The sequence below is a fragment of the Mixophyes fleayi genome, chromosome 10 (assembly GCF_038048845.1).
Source record: "Mixophyes fleayi isolate aMixFle1 chromosome 10, aMixFle1.hap1, whole genome shotgun sequence".
Taxonomy (NCBI): domain Eukaryota; kingdom Metazoa; phylum Chordata; class Amphibia; order Anura; family Limnodynastidae; genus Mixophyes; species Mixophyes fleayi.
This window is the reverse complement of record NC_134411.1, coordinates 43,065,644-43,088,753: the sequence shown is the minus strand read 5'-3', so window position 1 is coordinate 43,088,753 and position 23,110 is coordinate 43,065,644. Positions and strand designations below refer to the sequence as shown.

General features: G+C 36.2%; 10 non-coding genes across 10 annotated transcripts; all 10 read left to right on the top strand.

Annotated features, from left to right (window-relative positions):
- The first annotated feature begins 1,082 nt into the window (after positions 1 to 1,082).
- Positions 1,083 to 1,154, top strand: TRNAQ-CUG (transfer RNA glutamine (anticodon CUG)). Its single transcript has one exon. It is a non-coding gene; the product is annotated as a tRNA-Gln (tRNA).
- A 1,859-nt stretch (positions 1,155 to 3,013) lies between these two features.
- TRNAQ-CUG (transfer RNA glutamine (anticodon CUG)) lies at positions 3,014 to 3,085 on the top strand. Its single transcript has one exon. It is a non-coding gene; the product is annotated as a tRNA-Gln (tRNA).
- Positions 3,086 to 8,806: 5,721 nt separating this feature from the next.
- TRNAQ-CUG (transfer RNA glutamine (anticodon CUG)) lies at positions 8,807 to 8,878 on the top strand. Its single transcript has one exon. It is a non-coding gene; the product is annotated as a tRNA-Gln (tRNA).
- Positions 8,879 to 10,737: 1,859 nt separating this feature from the next.
- TRNAQ-CUG (transfer RNA glutamine (anticodon CUG)) lies at positions 10,738 to 10,809 on the top strand. The gene has a single exon. It is a non-coding gene; the product is annotated as a tRNA-Gln (tRNA).
- Positions 10,810 to 12,668: 1,859 nt separating this feature from the next.
- On the top strand, positions 12,669 to 12,740 carry TRNAQ-CUG (transfer RNA glutamine (anticodon CUG)). The gene has a single exon. It is a non-coding gene; the product is annotated as a tRNA-Gln (tRNA).
- Positions 12,741 to 14,604: 1,864 nt separating this feature from the next.
- On the top strand, positions 14,605 to 14,676 carry TRNAQ-CUG (transfer RNA glutamine (anticodon CUG)). The gene has a single exon. It is a non-coding gene; the product is annotated as a tRNA-Gln (tRNA).
- A 1,863-nt stretch (positions 14,677 to 16,539) lies between these two features.
- On the top strand, positions 16,540 to 16,611 carry TRNAQ-CUG (transfer RNA glutamine (anticodon CUG)). The gene has a single exon. It is a non-coding gene; the product is annotated as a tRNA-Gln (tRNA).
- Positions 16,612 to 18,471: 1,860 nt separating this feature from the next.
- TRNAQ-CUG (transfer RNA glutamine (anticodon CUG)) lies at positions 18,472 to 18,543 on the top strand. Its single transcript has one exon. It is a non-coding gene; the product is annotated as a tRNA-Gln (tRNA).
- Positions 18,544 to 20,403: 1,860 nt separating this feature from the next.
- Positions 20,404 to 20,475, top strand: TRNAQ-CUG (transfer RNA glutamine (anticodon CUG)). The gene has a single exon. It is a non-coding gene; the product is annotated as a tRNA-Gln (tRNA).
- A 1,861-nt stretch (positions 20,476 to 22,336) lies between these two features.
- On the top strand, positions 22,337 to 22,408 carry TRNAQ-CUG (transfer RNA glutamine (anticodon CUG)). Its single transcript has one exon. It is a non-coding gene; the product is annotated as a tRNA-Gln (tRNA).
- Positions 22,409 to 23,110: the final 702 nt, after the last annotated feature.

Below are 23,110 nucleotides of genomic sequence, written 5' to 3'. Positions count from 1 at the left end.
CTTGCTTGGTCTCCGATGATGATTTTCCTCCTATTACCTGAATCTTGGAAGCAATTGCTGTGAACTTGAAATACAGGAATAACAAGTCCCTACATTCTGCTATTAGAACTCAGTCGAAGCATTCTTTTGAGCAATATGGGAGACTTATGGGCAGCCTCACTTTCCCCAAGATACATATCAGCCTGATCAAATCCTATTGGCACTCTGATTCAGATAGCTGGGATCCCCAGGAGATGAGTCTCCTAAGTTTCCTGTAGCACTTTGTCCAAAAGAGGATTGTACATGAAGGTGACCACACACAGCTGTCCAACATATAGACGTTATTATATGGGTATCGGATCAGTTATTCAGAAACCTGTTATGCAGCAGGATGTTAAGAAAACCATTGGTAAAATGTTAATACTTGCTGCTTTTTCAGTAATAATATCACAGAACTATAACGATTGTGGGACAGATAGAAATATGTTTTAAATGTAATGTAGTAGATTTTAGTCACAGTGCTCAAATATGCTGGAAAAGATCTTATATGGAAATCTCCCAGCGCTTCAATTGATAGATAATGAACCTATACATCCAAAGCCACAAGTACAATTTTAGGGCTCTGAGCTGTCCTAGGCTACATTCACTGGAAGTGAAATGGAGCTTGTACATTAGTCAAAATCAAACTCCATTGATCACTTTGGTAAAAACTATTTTGATGCCGCTTATTGCTTTCATGGTCTGAACGGTATGCATAGACACCATTTAAGCCATAGTAATCTATTCATTAGTATTTGGACAAGCACCAAAGGGCGATACAATATAGAGAGTTTCTATCTGGTAATTACATTTTAAATACTTTTCCTAAAAGTGTTATCTGTATTTTTTGTACTTTTAAGTTTGTTCAACATAATAAAAATCAAAAGGTAAGATGTATTTTTTATTAAGAGAAAATGAAATATTTATCCATACTGTGTACGCAATAGTTTTAAACCAGAATGAAGCAGGCGAAAACAAATTATTCCAATAAGAAGATACAACCCTATAGGCAGACACGGGTGCTCCAGTCCTAAAGGAATAAACAAGTCAGATTTTACACAGATGGTGCCATGGTGTAATGGTTAGCACTCTGGACTCTGAGTCCAGTGATCTGAGTTCAAATCTCAGTGGGACCTTGATAGAATTTTTCCTATAGATGGAAATGAAGAGGTAAATACAGTTCAATGTATGGAAATCTAGCTAACAGAGACAAAATTAAACAAATACAAGAGGCACAAAATAGCATTTTCTGAATAAACAGCTAAATTATTCATGAGGTAAAAATTTAAAAAAATAAAATAAAACAGTGACACTCCATGCAATACTATGCATGTCTATTAAGATTGTTGTTACAGAGCAAAGTAGTTAACACTGCTGCCTCAGATGGGTCCAATTAAAAAACAGACCATAATCCACTACTGTGGGGTTTGTATTTCTTCTAAATACTAGGATAGCTTTTACCCAGGTACACCTGCCCAAGTACAGTCCAAAAAACATGCAAATATGCTATTTGGCCTCTGATAAAAAATAGCCCAGGGTTCCTGTGTGGTAGAGAATTTAAACTGAACACCCCAATGGGACAGGGACTAATGAGAATGGATACATTCTGATTTGTAAAACACTATAATATGCAGACACTATATCAATAAAGGATAAACACCATGCTAACAGTATATATAAAACAGATTTTAATTCAAAGCAGAAGCATTTACTGTTGCAGGATAATTCAAAGAAAAGTTAGCTAAAACAAGATACTAAACTGAAAACATATGAAAGAAAATTCTGCATGAGCTTGGTTGGGGGAATCAGTGGTGAATTCTGTAGATTTCTGGCATTCTAGCTCTTCAGTCTGATTTCACATCATGGGATAGTCCTTTAACGTGGATGTCCACTTTTTGATTAGTCTGCAGTATCTTGCTTGGTCTCCGATGATGATTTTCCTCCTATTACCTGAATCTTGGAAGCAATTGCTGTGAACTTGAAATACAGGAATAACAAGTCCCTACATTCTGCTATTAGAACTCAGTCTAAGCATTCTTTTGAGCAATATGGGAGACTTATGGGCAGCCTCACTTTCCCCAAGATACATATCAGCCTGATCAAATCCTATTGGCACTCTGATTCAGATAGCTGGGATCCCCAGGAGATGAGTCTCCTAAGTTTCCTGTAGCACTTTGTCCAAAAGAGGATTGTACATGAAGGTGACCACACACAGCTGTCCAACATATAGACGTTATTATATGGGTATGGGATCAGTTATTCAGAAACCTGTTATGCAGCAGGATGTTAAGAAAACCATTGGTAAAATGTTAATACTTGCTGCTTTTTCAGTAATAATATCACAGAACTATAACGATTGTGGGACAGATAGAAATATGTTTTAAATGTAATGTAGTAGATTTTAGTCACAGTGCTCAAATATGCTGGAAAAGATCTTATATGGAAATCTCCCAGCGCTTCAATTGATAGATAATGAACCTATACATCCAAAGCCACAAGTACAATTTTAGGGCTCTGAGCTGTCCTAGGCTACATTCACTGGAAGTGAAATGGAGCTTGTACATTAGTCAAAATCAAACTCCATTGATCACTTTGGTAAAAACTATTTTGATGCCGCTTATTGCTTTCATGGTCTGAACGGTATGCATAGACACCATTTAAGCCATAGTAATCTATTCATTAGTATTTAGACAAGCACCAAAGGGCGATACAATATAGAGAGTTTCTATCTGGTAATTACATTTTAAATACTTTTCCTAAAAGTGTTATCTGTATTTTTTGTACTTTTAAGTTTGTTCAACATAATAAAAATCAAAAGGTAAGATGTATTTTTTATTAAGAGAAAATGAAATATTTATCCATACTGTGTACGCAATAGTTTTAAACCAGAATGAAGCAGGCGAAAACAAATTATTCCAATAAGAAGATACAACCCTATAGGCAGACACGGGTGCTCCAGTCCTAAAGGAATAAACAAGTCAGATTTTACACAGATGGTGCCATGGTGTAATGGTTAGCACTCTGGACTCTGAATCCAGCGATCTGAGTTCAAATCTCAGTGGGACCTTGATAGAATTTTTCCTATAGATGGAAATGAAGAGGTAAATACAGTTCAATGTATGGAAATCTAGCTAACAGAGACAAAATTAAACAAATACAAGAGGCACAAAATAGCATTTTCTGAATAAACAGCTAAATTATTCATGAGGTAAGAATTTAAAAAAATAAAATAAAACAGTGACACTCCATGCAATACTATCCATGTCTATTAAGATTGTTGTTACAGAGCAAAGTAGTTAACACTGCTGCCTCAGATGGGTCCAATTGAAAAACAGACCATAATCCACTACTGTGGGGTTTGTATTTCTTCTAAATACTAGGATAGCTTTTACCCAGGTACACCTGCCCAAGTACAGTCCAAAAAACATGCAAATATGCTATTTGGCATCTGATAAAAAATAGCCCAGGGTTCCTGTGTGGTAGAGAATTTAAACTGAACACCCCAATGGGACAGGGACTAATGAGAATGGATACATTCTGATTTGTAAAACACTATAATATGCAGACACTATATCAATAAAGGATAAACACCATGCTAACAGTATATATAAAACAGATTTTAATTCAAAGCAGAAGCATTTACTGTTGCAGGATAATTCAAAGAAAAGTTAGCTAAAACAAGATACTAAACTGAAAACATATGAAAGAAAATTCTGCATGAGCTTGGTTGGGGGAATCAGTGGTGAATTCTGTAGATTTCTGGCATTCTAGCTCTTCAGTCTGATTTCACATCATGGGATAGTCCTTTAACGTGGATGTCCACTTTTTGATTAGTCTGCAGTATCTTGCTTGGTCTCCGATGATGATTTTCCTCCTATTACCTGAATCTTGGAAGCAATTGCTGTGAACTTGAAATACAGGAATAACAAGTCCCTACATTCTGCTATTAGAACTCAGTCGAAGCATTCTTTTGAGCAATATGGGAGACTTATGGGCAGCCTCACTTTCCCCAAGATACATATCAGCCTGATCAAATCCTATTGGCACTCTGATTCAGATAGCTGGGATCCCCAGGAGATGAGTCTCCTAAGTTTCCTGTAGCACTTTGTCCAAAAGAGGATTGTACATGAAGGTGACCACACACAGCTGTCCAACACATAGACGTTATTATATGGGTATGGGATCAGTTATTCAGAAACCTGTTATGCAGCAGGATGTTAAGAAAACCATTGGTAAAATGTTAATACTTGCTGCTTTTTCAGTAATAATATCACAGAACTATAACGATTGTGGGACAGATAGAAATATGTTTTAAATGTAATGTAGTAGATTTTAGTCACAGTGCTCAAATATGCTGGAAAAGATCTTATATGGAAATCTCCCAGCGCTTCAATTGATAGATAATGAACCTATACATCCAAAGCCACAAGTACAATTTTAGGGCTCTGAGCTGTCCTAGGCTACATTCACTGGAAGTGAAATGGAGCTTGTACATTAGTCAAAATCAAACTCCATTGATCACTTTGGTAAAAACTATTTTGATGCCGCTTATTGCTTTCATGGTCTGAACGGTATGCATAGACACCATTTAAGCCATAGTAATCTATTCATTAGTATTTGGACAAGCACCAAAGGGCGATACAATATAGAGAGTTTCTATCTGGTAATTACATTTTAAATACTTTTCCTAAAAGTGTTATCTGTATTTTTTGTACTTTTAAGTTTGTTCAACATAATAAAAATCAAAAGGTAAGATGTATTTTTTATTAAGAGAAAATGAAATATTTATCCATACTGTGTACGCAATAGTTTTAAACCAGAATGAAGCAGGCGAAAACAAATTATTCCAATAAGAAGATACAACCCTATAGGCAGAAACGGGTGCTCCAGTCCTAAAGGAATAAACAAGTCAGATTTTACACAGATGGTGCCATGGTGTAATGGTTAGCACTCTGGACTCTGAATCCAGCGATCAGAGTTCAAATCTCAGTGGGACCTTGATAGAATTTTTCCTATAGATGGAAATGAAGAGGTAAATACAGTTCAATCTATGGAAATCTAGCTAACAGAGACAAAATTAAACAAATACAAGAGGCACAAAATAGCATTTTCTGAATAAACAGCTAAATTATTCATGAGGTAAGAATTTAAAAAAATAAAATAAAACAGTGACACTCCATGCAATACTATGCATGTGTATTAAGATTGTTGTTACAGAGCAAAGTAGTTAACACTGCTGCCTCAGATGGGTCCAATTGAAAAACAGACCATAATCCACTACTGTGGGGTTTGTATTTCTTCTAAATACTAGGATAGCTTTTACCCAGGTGCCCCTGCCCAAGTACAGTCCAAAAAACATTCAAATATGCTATTTGGCCTCTGATAAAAAATAGCCCAGGGTTCCTGTGTGGTAGAGAATTTAAACTGAACACCCCAATGGGACAGGGACTAATGAGAATGGATACATTCTGATTTGTAAAACACTATATTATGCAGACACTTAATCAATAAAGGATAAACACCATGCTAACAGTATATATAAAACAGATTTTAATTCAAAGCAGAAGCATTTACTGTTGCAGGATAATTCAAAGAAAAGTTGGCCAAAACAAGATACTAAACTGAAAACATATGAAAGAAAATTCTGCATGAGCTTGGTTGGGGGAATCAGTGGTGAATTCTGTAGATTTCTGGCATTCTAGCTCTTCAGTCTGATTTCACATCATGGGATAGTCCTTTAACGTGGATGTCCACTTTTTGATTAGTCTGCAGTATCTTGCTTGGTCTCCGATGATGATTTTCCTCCTATTACCTGAATCTTGGAAGCAATTGCTGTGAACTTGAAATACAGGAATAACAAGTCCCTACATTCTGCTCTAAGAACTCAGTCGAAGCATTCTTTTGAGCAATATGGGAGACTTATGGGCAGCCTCACTCTCCCCAAGATACATATCAGCCTGATCAAATCCTATTGGCACTCTGCTTCAGATAGCTGGGATCCCCAGGAGATGAGTCGCCTAAATTTCCTGCAGCACTTTGTCCAAAAGAGGATTGTACATGAAGGTGACCACACACAGCTGTCCAACACATAGACGTTATTATATGGGTATGGGACCAGTTATTCAGAAACCTGTTATGCAGCAGGATGTTAAGAAAACCATTGGTAAAATGTTAATACTTGCTGCTTTTTCAGTAATAATATCACAGAACTATAACGATTGTGGGACAGATAGAAATATGTTTTAAATGTAATGTAGTAGATTTTAGTCACAGTGCTCAAATATGCTGGAAAAGATCTTATATGGAAATCTCCCAGCGCTTCAATTGATAGATAATGAACCTATACATCCAAAGGCACAAGTACAATTTTAGGGCTCTGAGCTGTCCTAGGCTACATTCACTGGAAGTGAAATGGAGCTTGTACATTAGTCAAAATCAAACTCCATTGATCACTTTGGTAAAAACTATTTTGATGCCGCTTATTGCTTTCATGGTCTGAACGGTATGCATAGACACCATTTAAGCCATAGCAATCTATTCATTAGTATTTGGACAAGCACCAAAGGGCGATACAATATAGAGAGTTTCAATCTGGTAATTACATTTTAAATACTTTTCCTAAAAGTGTTATCTGTATTTTTTGTACTTTTAAGTTTGTTCAACATAATAAAAATCAAAAGGTAAGATGTATTTTTTATTAAGAGAAAATGAAATATTTATCCATACTGTGTACGCAATAGTTTTAAACCAGAATGAAGCAGGCGAAAACAAATTATTCCAATAAGAAGATACAACCCTATAGGCAGACACGGGTGCTCCAGTCCTAAAGGAATAAACAAGTCAGATTTTACACAGATGGTGCCATGGTGTAATGGTTAGCACTCTGGACTCTGAATCCAGCGATCAGAGTTCAAATCTCAGTGGGACCTTGATAGAATTTTTCCTATAGATGGAAATGAAGAGGTAAATACAGTTCAATCTATGGAAATCTAGCTAACAGAGACAAAATTAAACAAATACAAGAGGCACAAAATAGCATTTTCTGAATAAACAGCTAAATTATTCATGAGGTAAGAATTTAAAAAAATAAAATAAAACAGTGACACTCCATGCAATACTATGCATGTGTATTAAGATTGTTGTTACAGAGCAAAGTAGTTAACACTGCTGCCTCAGATGGGTCCAATTGAAAAACAGACCATAATCCACTACTGTGGGGTTTGTATTTCTTCTAAATACTAGGATAGCTTTTACCCAGGTGCCCCTGCCCAAGTACAGTCCAAAAAACATTCAAATATGCTATTTGGCCTCTGATAAAAAATAGCCCAGGGTTCCTGTGTGGTAGAGAATTTAAACTGAACACCCCAATGGGACAGGGACTAATGAGAATGGATACATTCTGATTTGTAAAACACTATATTATGCAGACACTTAATCAATAAAGGATAAACACCATGCTAACAGTATATATAAAACAGATTTTAATTCAAAGCAGAAGCATTTACTGTTGCAGGATAATTCAAAGAAAAGTTGGCCAAAACAAGATACTAAACTGAAAACATATGAAAGAAAATTCTGCATGAGCTTGGTTGGGGGAATCAGTGGTGAATTCTGTAGATTTCTGGCATTCTAGCTCTTCAGTCTGATTTCACATCATGGGATAGTCCTTTAACGTGGATGTCCACTTTTTGATTAGTCTGCAGTATCTTGCTTGGTCTCCGATGATGATTTTCCTCCTATTACCTGAATCTTGGAAGCAATTGCTGTGAACTTGAAATACAGGAATAACAAGTCCCTACATTCTGCTCTAAGAACTCAGTCGAAGCATTCTTTTGAGCAATATGGGAGACTTATGGGCAGCCTCACTCTCCCCAAGATACATATCAGCCTGATCAAATCCTATTGGCACTCTGCTTCAGATAGCTGGGATCCCCAGGAGATGAGTCGCCTAAATTTCCTGCAGCACTTTGTCCAAAAGAGGATTGTACATGAAGGTGACCACACACAGCTGTCCAACACATAGACGTTATTATATGGGTATGGGACCAGTTATTCAGAAACCTGTTATGCAGCAGGATGTTAAGAAAACCATTGGTAAAATGTTAATACTTGCTGCTTTTTCAGTAATAATATCACAGAACTATAACGATTGTGGGACAGATAGAAATATGTTTTAAATGTAATGTAGTAGATTTTAGTCACAGTGCTCAAATATGCTGGAAAAGATCTTATATGGAAATCTCCCAGCGCTTCAATTGATAGATAATGAACCTATACATCCAAAGGCACAAGTACAATTTTAGGGCTCTGAGCTGTCCTAGGCTACATTCACTGGAAGTGAAATGGAGCTTGTACATTAGTCAAAATCAAACTCCATTGATCACTTTGGTAAAAACTATTTTGATGCCGCTTATTGCTTTCATGGTCTGAACGGTATGCATAGACACCATTTAAGCCATAGCAATCTATTCATTAGTATTTGGACAAGCACCAAAGGGCGATACAATATAGAGAGTTTCAATCTGGTAATTACATTTTAAATACTTTTCCTAAAAGTGTTATCTGTATTTTTTGTACTTTTAAGTTTGTTCAACATAATAAAAATCAAAAGGTAAGATGTATTTTTTATTAAGAGAAAATGAAATATTTATCCATACTGTGTACGCAATAGTTTTAAACCAGAATGAAGCAGGCGAAAACAAATTATTCCAATAAGAAGATACAACCCTATAGGCAGACACGGGTGCTCCAGTCCTAAAGGAATAAACAAGTCAGATTTTACACAGATGGTGCCATGGTGTAATGGTTAGCACTCTGGACTCTGAATCCAGCGATCTGAGTTCAAATCTCAGTGGGACCTTGATAGAATTTTTCCTATAGATGGAAATGAAGAGGTAAATACAGTTCAATCTATGGAAATCTAGCTAACAGAGACAAAATTAAACAAATACAAGAGGCACAAAATAGCATTTTCTGAATAAACAGCTAAATTATTCATGAGGTAAGAATTTAAAAAAATAAAATAAAACAGTGACACTCCATGCAATACTATGCATGTCTATTAAGATTGTTGTTACAGAGCAAAGTAGTTAACACTGCTGCCTCAGATGGGTCCAATTGAAAAACAGACCATAATCCACTACTGTGGGGTTTGTATTTCTTCTAAATACTAGGATAGCTTTTACCCAGGTGCCCCTGCCCAAGTACAGTCCAAAAAACATTCAAATATGCTATTTGGCCTCTGATAAAAAATAGCCCAGGGTTCCTGTGTGGTAGAGAATTTAAACTGAACACCCCAATGGGACAGGGACTAATGAGAATGGATACATTCTGATTTGTAAAACACTATATTATGCAGACACTTAATCAATAAAGGATAAACACCATGCTAACAGTATATATAAAACAGATTTTAATTCAAAGCAGAAGCATTTACTGTTGCAGGATAATTCAAAGAAAAGTTAGCCAAAACAAGATACTAAACTGAAAACATATGAAAGAAAATTCTGCATGAGCTTGGTTGGGGGAATCAGTGGTGAATTCTGTAGATTTCTGGCATTCTAGCTCTTCAGTCTGATTTCACATCATGGGATAGTCCTTTAACGTGGATGTCCACTTTTTGATTAGTCTGCAGTATCTTGCTTGGTCTCCGATGATGATTTTCCTCCTATTACCTGAATCTTGGAAGCAATTGCTGTGAACTTGAAATACAGGAATAACAAGTCCCTACATTCTGCTCTAAGAACTCAGTCGAAGCATTCTTTTGAGCAATATGGGAGACTTATGGGCAGCCTCACTCTCCCCAAGATACATATCAGCCTGATCAAATCCTATTGGCACTCTGCTTCAGATAGCTGGGATCCCCAGGAGATGAGTCGCCTAAATTTCCTGCAGCACTTTGTCCAAAAGAGGATTGTACATGAAGGTGACCACACACAGCTGTCCAACACATAGACGTTATTATATGGGTATGGGACCAGTTATTCAGAAACCTGTTATGCAGCAGGATGTTAAGAAAACCATTGGTAAAATGTTAATACTTGCTGCTTTTTCAGTAATAATATCACAGAACTATAACGATTGTGGGACAGATAGAAATATGTTTTAAATGTAATGTAGTAGATTTTAGTCACAGTGCTCAAATATGCTGGAAAAGATCTTATATGGAAATCTCCCAGCGCTTCAATTGATAGATAATGAACCTATACATCCAAAGGCACAAGTACAATTTTAGGGCTCTGAGCTGTCCTAGGCTACATTCACTGGAAGTGAAATGGAGCTTGTACATTAGTCAAAATCAAACTCCATTGATCACTTTGGTAAAAACTATTTTGATGCCGCTTATTGCTTTCATGGTCTGAACGGTATGCATAGACACCATTTAAGCCATAGCAATCTATTCATTAGTATTTGGACAAGCACCAAAGGGCGATACAATATAGAGAGTTTCAATCTGGTAATTACATTTTAAATACTTTTCCTAAAAGTGTTATCTGTATTTTTTGTACTTTTAAGTTTGTTCAACATAATAAAAATCAAAAGGTAAGATGTATTTTTTATTAAGAGAAAATGAAATATTTATCCATACTGTGTACGCAATAGTTTTAAACCAGAATGAAGCAGGCGAAAACAAATTATTCCAATAAGAAGATACAACCCTATAGGCAGACACGGGTGCTCCAGTCCTAAAGGAATAAACAAGTCAGATTTTACACAGATGGTGCCATGGTGTAATGGTTAGCACTCTGGACTCTGAATCCAGCGATCTGAGTTCAAATCTCAGTGGGACCTTGATAGAATTTTTCCTATAGATGGAAATGAAGAGGTAAATACAGTTCAATCTATGGAAATCTAGCTAACAGAGACAAAATTAAACAAATACAAGAGGCACAAAATAGCATTTTCTGAATAAACAGCTAAATTATTCATGAGGTAAGAATTTAAAAAAATAAAATAAAACAGTGACACTCCATGCAATACTATGCATGTGTATTAAGATTGTTGTTACAGAGCAAAGTAGTTAACACTGCTGCCTCAGATGGGTCCAATTGAAAAACAGACCATAATCCACTACTGTGGGGTTTGTATTTCTTCTAAATACTAGGATAGCTTTTACCCAGGTGCCCCTGCCCAAGTACAGTCCAAAAAACATTCAAATATGCTATTTGGCCTCTGATAAAAAATAGCCCAGGGTTCCTGTGTGGTAGAGAATTTAAACTGAACACCCCAATGGGACAGGGACTAATGAGAATGGATACATTCTGATTTGTAAAACACTATATTATGCAGACACTTAATCAATAAAGGATAAACACCATGCTAACAGTATATATAAAACAGATTTTAATTCAAAGCAGAAGCATTTACTGTTGCAGGATAATTCAAAGAAAAGTTAGCCAAAACAAGATACTAAACTGAAAACATATGAAAGAAAATTCTGCATGAGCTTGGTTGGGGGAATCAGTGGTGAATTCTGTAGATTTCTGGCATTCTAGCTCTTCAGTCTGATTTCACATCATGGGATAGTCCTTTAACGTGGATGTCCACTTTTTGATTAGTCTGCAGTATCTTGCTTGGTCTCCGATGATGATTTTCCTCCTATTACCTGAATCTTGGAAGCAATTGCTGTGAACTTGAAATACAGGAATAACAAGTCCCTACATTCTGCTATTAGAACTCAGTCGAAGCATTCTTTTGAGCAATATGGGAGACTTATGGGCAGCCTCACTTTCCCCAAGATACATATCAGCCTGATCAAATCCTATTGGCACTCTGATTCAGATAGCTGGGATCCCCAGGAGATGAGTCTCCTAAGTTTCCTGCAGCACTTTGTCCAAAAGAGGATTGTACATGAAGGTGACCACACACAGCTGTCCAACACATAGACGTTATTATATGGGAATGGGACCAGTTATTCAGAAACCTGTTATGCAGCAGGATGTTAAGAAAACCATTGGTAAAATGTTAATACTTGCTGCTTTTTCAGTAATAATATCACAGAACTATAACGATTGTGGGACAGATAGAAATATGTTTTAAATGTAATGTAGTAGATTTTAGTCACAGTGCTCAAATATGCTGGAAAAGATCTTATATGGAAATCTCCCAGCGCTTCAATTGATAGATAATGAACCTATACATCCAAAGGCACAAGTACAATTTTAGGGCTCTGAGCTGTCCTAGGCTACATTCACTGGAAGTGAAATGGAGCTTGTACATTAGTCAAAATCAAACTCCATTGATCACTTTGGTAAAAACTATTTTGATGCCGCTTATTGCTTTCATGGTCTGAACGGTATGCATAGACACCATTTAAGCCATAGCAATCTATTCATTAGTATTTGGACAAGCACCAAAGGGCGATACAATATAGAGAGTTTCAATCTGGTAATTACATTTTAAATACTTTTCCTAAAAGTGTTATCTGTATTTTTTGTACTTTTAAGTTTGTTCAACATAATAAAAATCAAAAGGTAAGATGTATTTTTTATTAAGAGAAAATGAAATATTTATCCATACTGTGTACGCAATAGTTTTAAACCAGAATGAAGCAGGCGAAAACAAATTATTCCAATAAGAAGATACAACCCTATAGGCAGACACGGGTGCTCCAGTCCTAAAGGAATAAACAAGTCAGATTTTACATAGATGGTGCCATGGTGTAATGGTTAGCACTCTGGACTCTGAATCCAGCGATCTGAGTTCAAATCTCAGTGGGACCTTGATAGAATTTTTCCTATAGATGGAAATGAAGAGGTAAATACAGTTCAATCTATGGAAATCTAGCTAACAGAGACAAAATTAAACAAATACAAGAGGCACAAAATAGCATTTTCTGAATAAACAGCTAAATTATTCATGAGGTAAGAATTAAAAAAAAATAAAATAAAACAGTGACACTCCATGCAATACTATGCATGTGTATTAAGATTGTTGTTACAGAGCAAAGTAGTTAACACTGCTGCCTCAGATGGGTCCAATTGAAAAACAGACCATAATCCACTACTGTGGGGTTTGTATTTCTTCTAAATACTAGGATAGCTTTTACCCAGGTACACCTGCCCAAGTACAGTCCAAAAAACATGCAAATATGCTATTTGGCCTCTGATAAAAAATAGCCCAGGGTTCCTATGTGGTAGAGAATTTAGACTGAACACCCCAATGGGACAGGGACTAATGAGAATGGATACATTCTGATTTGTAAAACACTATAATATGCAGACACTTAATCAATAAAGGATAAACACCATGCTAACAGTATATATAAAACAGATTTTAATTCAAAGCAGAAGCATTTACTGTTGCAGGATAATTCAAAGAAAAGTTAGCTAAAACAAGATACTAAACTGAAAACATATGAAAGAAAATTCTGCATGAGCTTGGTTGGGGGAATCAGTGGTGAATTCTGTAGATTTCTGGCATTCTAGCTCTTCAGTCTGATTTCACATCATGGGATAGTCCTTTAACGTGGATGTCCACTTTTTGATTAGTCTGCAGTATCTTGCTTGGTCTCCGATGATGATTTTCCTCCTATTACCTGAATCTTGGAAGCAATTGCTGTGAACTTGAAATACAGGAATAACAAGTCCCTACATTCTGCTATTAGAACTCAGTCGAAGCATTCTTTTGAGCAATATGGGAGACTTATGGGCAGCCTCACTTTCCCCAAGATACATATCAGCCTGATCAAATCCTATTGGCACTCTGATTCAGATAGCTGGGATCCCCAGGAGATGAGTCTCCTAAGTTTCCTGCAGCACTTTGTCCAAAAGAGGATTGTACATGAAGGTGACCACACACAGCTGTCCAACACATAGACGTTATTATATGGGAATGGGACCAGTTATTCAGAAACCTGTTATGCAGCAGGATGTTAAGAAAACCATTGGTAAAATGTTAATACTTGCTGCTTTTTCAGTAATAATATCACAGAACTATAACGATTGTGGGACAGATAGAAATATGTTTTAAATGTAATGTAGTAGATTTTAGTCACAGTGCTCAAATATGCTGGAAAAGATCTTATATGGAAATCTCCCAGCGCTTCAATTGATAGATAATGAACCTATACATCCAAAGGCACAAGTACAATTTTAGGGCTCTGAGCTGTCCTAGGCTACATTCACTGGAAGTGAAATGGAGCTTGTACATTAGTCAAAATCAAACTCCATTGATCACTTTGGTAAAAACTATTTTGATGCCGCTTATTGCTTTCATGGTCTGAACGGTATGCATAGACACCATTTAAGCCATAGCAATCTATTCATTAGTATTTGGACAAGCACCAAAGGGCGATACAATATAGAGAGTTTCAATCTGGTAATTACATTTTAAATACTTTTCCTAAAAGTGTTATCTGTATTTTTTGTACTTTTAAGTTTGTTCAACATAATAAAAATCAAAAGGTAAGATGTATTTTTTATTAAGAGAAAATGAAATATTTATCCATACTGTGTACGCAATAGTTTTAAACCAGAATGAAGCAGGCGAAAACAAATTATTCCAATAAGAAGATACAACCCTATAGGCAGACACGGGTGCTCCAGTCCTAAAGGAATAAACAAGTCAGATTTTACACAGACAGATGGTGCCATGGTGTAATGGTTAGCACTCTGGACTCTGAATCCAGCGATCTGAGTTCAAATCTCAGTGGGACCTTGATAGAATTTTTCCTATAGATGGAAATGAAGAGGTAAATACAGTTCAATCTATGGAAATCTAGCTAACAGAGACAAAATTAAACAAATACAAGAGGCACAAAATAGCATTTTCTGAATAAACAGCTAAATTATTCATGAGGTAAGAATTTAAAAAAATAAAATAAAACAGTGACACTCCATGCAATACTATGCATGTCTATTAAGATTGTTGTTACAGAGCAAAGTAGTTAACACTGCTGCCTCAGATGGGTCCAATTGAAAAACAGACCATAATCCACTACTGTGGGGTTTGTATTTCTTCTAAATACTAGGATAGCTTTTACCCAGGTGCCCCTGCCCAAGTACAGTCCAAAAAACATGCAAATATGCTATTTGGCCTCTGATAAAAAATAGCCCAGGGTTCCTATGTGGTAGAGAATTTAGACTGAACACCCCAATGGGACAGGGACTAATGAGAATGGATACATTCTGATTTGTAAAACACTATAATATGCAGACACTATATTAATAAAGGATAAACACCATGCTAACAGTATATATAAAACAGATTTTAATTCAAAGCAGAAGCATTTACTGTTGCAGGATAATTCAAAGAAAAGTTAGCTAAAACAAGATACTAAACTGAAAACATATGAAAGAAAATTCTGCATGAGCTTGGTTGGGGGAATCAGTGGTGAATTCTGTAGATTTCTGGCATTCTAGCTCTTCAGTCTGATATCACATCATGGGATAGTCCTTTAACGTGGATGTCCACTTTTTGATTAGTCTGCAGTATCTTGCTTGGTCTCCGATGATGATTTTCCTCCTATTACCTGAATCTTGGAAGCAATTGCTGTGAACTTGAAATACAGGAATAACAAGTCCCTACATTCTGCTATTAGAACTCAGTCAAAGCATTCTTTTGAGCAATATGGGAGACTTATGGGCAGCCTCACTTTCCCCAAGATACATATCAGCCTGATCAAATCCTATTGGCACTCTGATTCAGATAGCTGGGATCCCCAGGAGATGAGTCTCCTAAGTTTCCTGCAGCACTTTGTCCAAAAGAGGATTGTACATGAAGGTGACCACACACAGCTGTCCAACACATAGACGTTATTATATGGGAATGGGACCAGTTATTCAGAAACCTGTTATGCAGCAGGATGTTAAGAAAACCATTGGTAAAATGTTAATACTTGCTGCTTTTTCAGTAATAATATCACAGAACTATAACGATTGTGGGACAGATAGAAATATGTTTTAAATGTAATGTAGTAGATTTTAGTCACAGTGCTCAAATATGCTGGAAAAGATCTTATATGGAAATCTCCCAGCGCTTCAATTGATAGATAATGAACCTATACATCCAAAGGCACAAGTACAATTTTAGGGCTCTGAGCTGTCCTAGGCTACATTCACTGGAAGTGAAATGGAGCTTGTACATTAGTCAAAATCAAACTCCATTGATCACTTTGGTAAAAACTATTTTGATGCCGCTTATTGCTTTCATGGTCTGAACGGTATGCATAGACACCATTTAAGCCATAGCAATCTATTCATTAGTATTTGGACAAGCACCAAAGGGCGATACAATATAGAGAGTTTCTATCTGGTAATTACATTTTAAATACTTTTCCTAAAAGTGTTATCTGTATTTTTTGTACTTTTAAGTTTGTTCAACATAATAAAAATCAAAAGGTAAGATGTATTTTTTATTAAGAGAAAATGAAATATTTATCCATACTGTGTACGCAATAGTTTTAAACCAGAATGAAGCAGGCGAAAACAAATTATTCCAATAAGAAGATACAACCCTATAGGCAGACACGGGTGCTCCAGTCCTAAAGGAATAAACAAGTCAGATTTTACACAGACAGATGGTGCCATGGTGTAATGGTTAGCACTCTGGACTCTGAATCCAGCGATCTGAGTTCAAATCTCAGTGGGACCTTGATAGAATTTTTCCTATAGATGGAAATGAAGAGGTAAATACAGTTCAATCTATGGAAATCTAGCTAACAGAGACAAAATTAAACAAATACAAGAGGCACAAAATAGCATTTTCTGAATAAACAGCTAAATTATTCATGAGGTAAGAATTAAAAAAAAATAAAATAAAACAGTGACACTCCATGCAATACTATGCATGTGTATTAAGATTGTTGTTACAGAGCAAAGTAGTTAACACTGCTGCCTCAGATGGGTCCAATTGAAAAACAGACCATAATCCACTACTGTGGGGTTTGTATTTCTTCTAAATACTAGGATAGCTTTTACCCAGGTACACCTGCCCAAGTACAGTCCAAAAAACATGCAAATATGCTATTTGGCCTCTGATAAAAAATAGCCCAGGGTTCCTATGTGGTAGAGAATTTAGACTGAACACCCCAATGGGACAGGGACTAATGAGAATGGATACATTCTGATTTGTAAAACACTATAATATGCAGACACTTAATCAATAAAGGATAAACACCATGCTAACAGTATATATAAAACAGATTTTAATTCAAAGCAGAAGCATTTACTGTTGCAGGATAATTCAAAGAAAAGTTAGCTAAAACAAGATACTAAACTGAAAACATATGAAAGAAAATTCTGCATGAGCTTGGTTGGGGGAATCAGTGGTGAATTCTGTAGATTTCTGGCATTCTAGCTCTTCAGTCTGATTTCACATCATGGGATAGTCCTTTAACGTGGATGTCCACTTTTTGATTAGTCTGCAGTATCTTGCTTGGTCTCCGATGATGATTTTCCTCCTATTACCTGAATCTTGGAAGCAATTGCTGTGAACTTGAAATACAGGAATAACAAGTCCCTACATTCTGCTATTAGAACTCAGTCGAAGCATTCTTTTGAGCAATATGGGAGACTTATGGGCAGCCTCACTTTCCCCAAGATACATATCAGCCTGATCAAATCCTATTGGCACTCTGATTCAGATAGCTGGGATCCCCAGGAGATGAGTCTCCTAAGTTTCCTGCAGCACTTTGTCCAAAAGAGGATTGTACATGAAGGTGACCACACACAGCTGTCCAACACATAGACGTTATTATATGGGAATGGGACCAGTTATTCAGAAACCTGTTATGCAGCAGGATGTTAAGAAAACCATTGGTAAAATGTTAATACTTGCTGCTTTTTCAGTAATAATATCACAGAACTATAACGATTGTGGGACAGATAGAAATATGTTTTAAATGTAATGTAGTAGATTTTAGTCACAGTGCTCAAATATGCTGGAAAAGATCTTATATGGAAATCTCCCAGCGCTTCAATTGATAGATAATGAACCTATACATCCAAAGGCACAAGTACAATTTTAGGGCTCTGAGCTGTCCTAGGCTACATTCACTGGAAGTGAAATGGAGCTTGTACATTAGTCAAAATCAAACTCCATTGATCACTTTGGTAAAAACTATTTTGATGCCGCTTATTGCTTTCATGGTCTGAACGGTATGCATAGACACCATTTAAGCCATAGCAATCTATTCATTAGTATTTGGACAAGCACCAAAGGGCGATACAATATAGAGAGTTTCAATCTGGTAATTACATTTTAAATACTTTTCCTAAAAGTGTTATCTGTATTTTTTGTACTTTTAAGTTTGTTCAACATAATAAAAATCAAAAGGTAAGATGTATTTTTTATTAAGAGAAAATGAAATATTTATCCATACTGTGTACGCAATAGTTTTAAACCAGAATGAAGCAGGCGAAAACAAATTATTCCAATAAGAAGATACAACCCTATAGGCAGACACGGGTGCTCCAGTCCTAAAGGAATAAACAAGTCAGATTTTACATAGATGGTGCCATGGTGTAATGGTTAGCACTCTGGACTCTGAATCCAGCGATCTGAGTTCAAATCTCAGTGGGACCTTGATAGAATTTTTCCTATAGATGGAAATGAAGAGGTAAATACAGTTCAATCTATGGAAATCTAGCTAACAGAGACAAAATTAAACAAATACAAGAGGCACAAAATAGCATTTTCTGAATAAACAGCTAAATTATTCATGAGGTAAGAATTAAAAAAAAAAAAAATAAAACAGTGACACTCCATGCAATACTATGCATGTGTATTAAGATTGTTGTTACAGAGCAAAGTAGTTAACACTGCTGCCTCAGATGGGTCCAATTGAAAAACAGACCATAATCCACTACTGTGGGGTTTGTATTTCTTCTAAATACTAGGATAGCTTTTACCCAGGTACACCTGCCCAAGTACAGTCCAAAAAACATGCAAATATGCTATTTGGCCTCTGATAAAAAATAGCCCAGGGTTCCTATGTGGTAGAGAATTTAGACTGAACACCCCAATGGGACAGGGACTAATGAGAATGGATACATTCTGATTTGTAAAACACTATAATATGCAGACACTTAATCAATAAAGGATAAACACCATGCTAACAGTATATATAAAACAGATTTTAATTCAAAGCAGAAGCATTTACTGTTGCAGGATAATTCAAAGAAAAGTTAGCTAAAACAAGATACTAAACTGAAAACATATGAAAGAAAATTCTGCATGAGCTTGGTTGGGGGAATCAGTGGTGAATTCTGTAGATTTCTGGCATTCTAGCTCTTCAGTCTGATTTCACATCATGGGATAGTCCTTTAACGTGGATGTCCACTTTTTGATTAGTCTGCAGTATCTTGCTTGGTCTCCGATGATGATTTTCCTCCTATTACCTGAATCTTGGAAGCAATTGCTGTGAACTTGAAATACAGGAATAACAAGTCCCTACATTCTGCTATTAGAACTCAGTCGAAGCATTCTTTTGAGCAATATGGGAGACTTATGGGCAGCCTCACTTTCCCCAAGATACATATCAGCCTGATCAAATCCTATTGGCACTCTGATTCAGATAGCTGGGATCCCCAGGAGATGAGTCTCCTAAGTTTCCTGCAGCACTTTGTCCAAAAGAGGATTGTACATGAAGGTGACCACACACAGCTGTCCAACACATAGACGTTATTATATGGGAATGGGACCAGTTATTCAGAAACCTGTTATGCAGCAGGATGTTAAGAAAACCATTGGTAAAATGTTAATACTTGCTGCTTTTTCAGTAATAATATCACAGAACTATAACGATTGTGGGACAGATAGAAATATGTTTTAAATGTAATGTAGTAGATTTTAGTCACAGTGCTCAAATATGCTGGAAAAGATCTTATATGGAAATCTCCCAGCGCTTCAATTGATAGATAATGAACCTATACATCCAAAGGCACAAGTACAATTTTAGGGCTCTGAGCTGTCCTAGGCTACATTCACTGGAAGTGAAATGGAGCTTGTACATTAGTCAAAATCAAACTCCATTGATCACTTTGGTAAAAACTATTTTGATGCCGCTTATTGCTTTCATGGTCTGAACGGTATGCATAGACACCATTTAAGCCATAGCAATCTATTCATTAGTATTTGGACAAGCACCAAAGGGCGATACAATATAGAGAGTTTCAATCTGGTAATTACATTTTAAATACTTTTCCTAAAAGTGTTATCTGTATTTTTTGTACTTTTAAGTTTGTTCAACATAATAAAAATCAAAAGGTAAGATGTATTTTTTATTAAGAGAAAATGAAATATTTATCCATACTGTGTACGCAATAGTTTTAAACCAGAATGAAGCAGGCGAAAACAAATTATTCCAATAAGAAGATACAACCCTATAGGCAGACACGGGTGCTCCAGTCCTAAAGGAATAAACAAGTCAGATTTTACATAGTTGGTGCCATGGTGTAATGGTTAGCACTCTGGACTCTGAATCCAGCGATCTGAGTTCAAATCTCAGTGGGACCTTGATAGAATTTTTCCTATAGATGGAAATGAAGAGGTAAATACAGTTCAATCTATGGAAATCTAGCTAACAGAGACAAAATTAAACAAATACAAGAGGCACAAAATAGCATTTTCTGAATAAACAGCTAAATTATTCATGAGGTAAGAATTAAAAAAAAATAAAATAAAACAGTGACACTCCATGCAATACTATGCATGTGTATTAAGATTGTTGTTACAGAGCAAAGTAGTTAACACTGCTGCCTCAGATGGGTCCAATTGAAAAACAGACCATAATCCACTACTGTGGGGTTTGTATTTCTTCTAAATACTAGGATAGCTTTTACCCAGGTACACCTGCCCAAGTACAGTCCAAAAAACATGCAAATATGCTATTTGGCCTCTGATAAAAAATAGCCCAGGGTTCCTATGTGGTAGAGAATTTAGACTGAACACCCCAATGGGACAGGGACTAATGAGAATGGATACATTCTGATTTGTAAAACACTATAATATGCAGACACTTAATCAATAAAGGATAAACACCATGCTAACAGTATATATAAAACAGATTTTAATTCAAAGCAGAAGCATTTACTGTTGCAGGATAATTCAAAGAAAAGTTAGCTAAAACAAGATACTAAACTGAAAACATATGAAAGAAAATTCTGCATGAGCTTGGTTGGGGGAATCAGTGGTGAATTCTGTAGATTTCTGGCATTCTAGCTCTTCAGTCTGATTTCACATCATGGGATAGTCCTTTAACGTGGATGTCCACTTTTTGATTAGTCTGCAGTATCTTGCTTGGTCTCCGATGATGATTTTCCTCCTATTACCTGAATCTTGGAAGCAATTGCTGTGAACTTGAAATACAGGAATAACAAGTCCCTACATTCTGCTATTAGAACTCAGTCGAAGCATTCTTTTGAGCAATATGGGAGACTTATGGGCAGCCTCACTTTCCCCAAGATACATATCAGCCTGATCAAATCCTATTGGCACTCTGATTCAGATAGCTGGGATCCCCAGGAGATGAGTCTCCTAAGTTTCCTGCAGCACTTTGTCCAAAAGAGGATTGTACATGAAGGTGACCACACACAGCTGTCCAACACATAGACGTTATTATATGGGAATGGGACCAGTTATTCAGAAACCTGTTATGCAGCAGGATGTTAAGAAAACCATTGGTAAAATGTTAATACTTGCTGCTTTTTCAGTAATAATATCACAGAACTATAACGATTGTGGGACAGATAGAAATATGTTTTAAATGTAATGTAGTAGATTTTAGTCACAGTGCTCAAATATGCTGGAAAAGATCTTATATGGAAATCTCCCAGCGCTTCAATTGATAGATAATGAACCTATACATCCAAAGGCACAAGTACAATTTTAGGGCTCTGAGCTGTCCTAGGCTACATTCACTGGAAGTGAAATGGAGCTTGTACATTAGTCAAAATCAAACTCCATTGATCACTTTGGTAAAAACTATTTTGATGCCGCTTATTGCTTTCATGGTCTGAACGGTATGCATAGACACCATTTAAGCCATAGCAATCTATTCATTAGTATTTGGACAAGCACCAAAGGGCGATACAATATAGAGAGTTTCAATCTGGTAATTACATTTTAAATACTTTTCCTAAAAGTGTTATCTGTATTTTTTGTACTTTTAAGTTTGTTCAACATAATAAAAATCAAAAGGTAAGATGTATTTTTTATTAAGAGAAAATGAAATATTTATCCATACTGTGTACGCAATAGTTTTAAACCAGAATGAAGCAGGCGAAAACAAATTATTCCAATAAGAAGATACAACCCTATAGGCAGACACGGGTGCTCCAGTCCTAAAGGAATAAACAAGTCAGATTTTTACACAGATGGTGCCATGGTGTAATGGTTAGCACTCTGGACTCTGAATCCAGCGATCTGAGTTCAAATCTCAGTGGGACCTTGATAGAATTTTTCCTATAGATGGAAATGAAGAGGTAAATACAGTTCAATCTATGGAAATCTAGCTAACAGAGACAAAATTAAACAAATACAAGAGGCACAAAATAGCATTTTCTGAATAAACAGCTAAATTATTCATGAGGTAAGAATTAAAAAAAAATAAAATAAAACAGTGACACTCCATGCAATACTATGCATGTGTATTAAGATTGTTGTTACAGAGCAAAGTAGTTAACACTGCTGCCTCAGATGGGTCCAATTGAAAAACAGACCATAATCCACTACTGTGGGGTTTGTATTTCTTCTAAATACTAGGATAGCTTTTACCCAGGTACACCTGCCCAAGTACAGTCCAAAAAACATGCAAATATGCTATTTGGCCTCTGATAAAAAATAGCCCAGGGTTCCTATGTGGTAGAGAATTTAGACTGAACACCCCAATGGGACAGGGACTAATGAGAATGGATACATTCTGATTTGTAAAACACTATAATGTGCAGACACTTAATCAATAAAGGATAAACACCATGCTAACAGTATATATAAAACAGATTTTAATTCAAAGCAGAAGCATTTACTGTTGCAGGATAATTCAAAGAAAAGTTAGCTAAAACAAGATACTAAACTGAAAACATATGAAAGAAAATTCTGCATGAGCTTGGTTGGGGGAATCAGTGGTGAATTCTGTAGATTTCTGGCATTC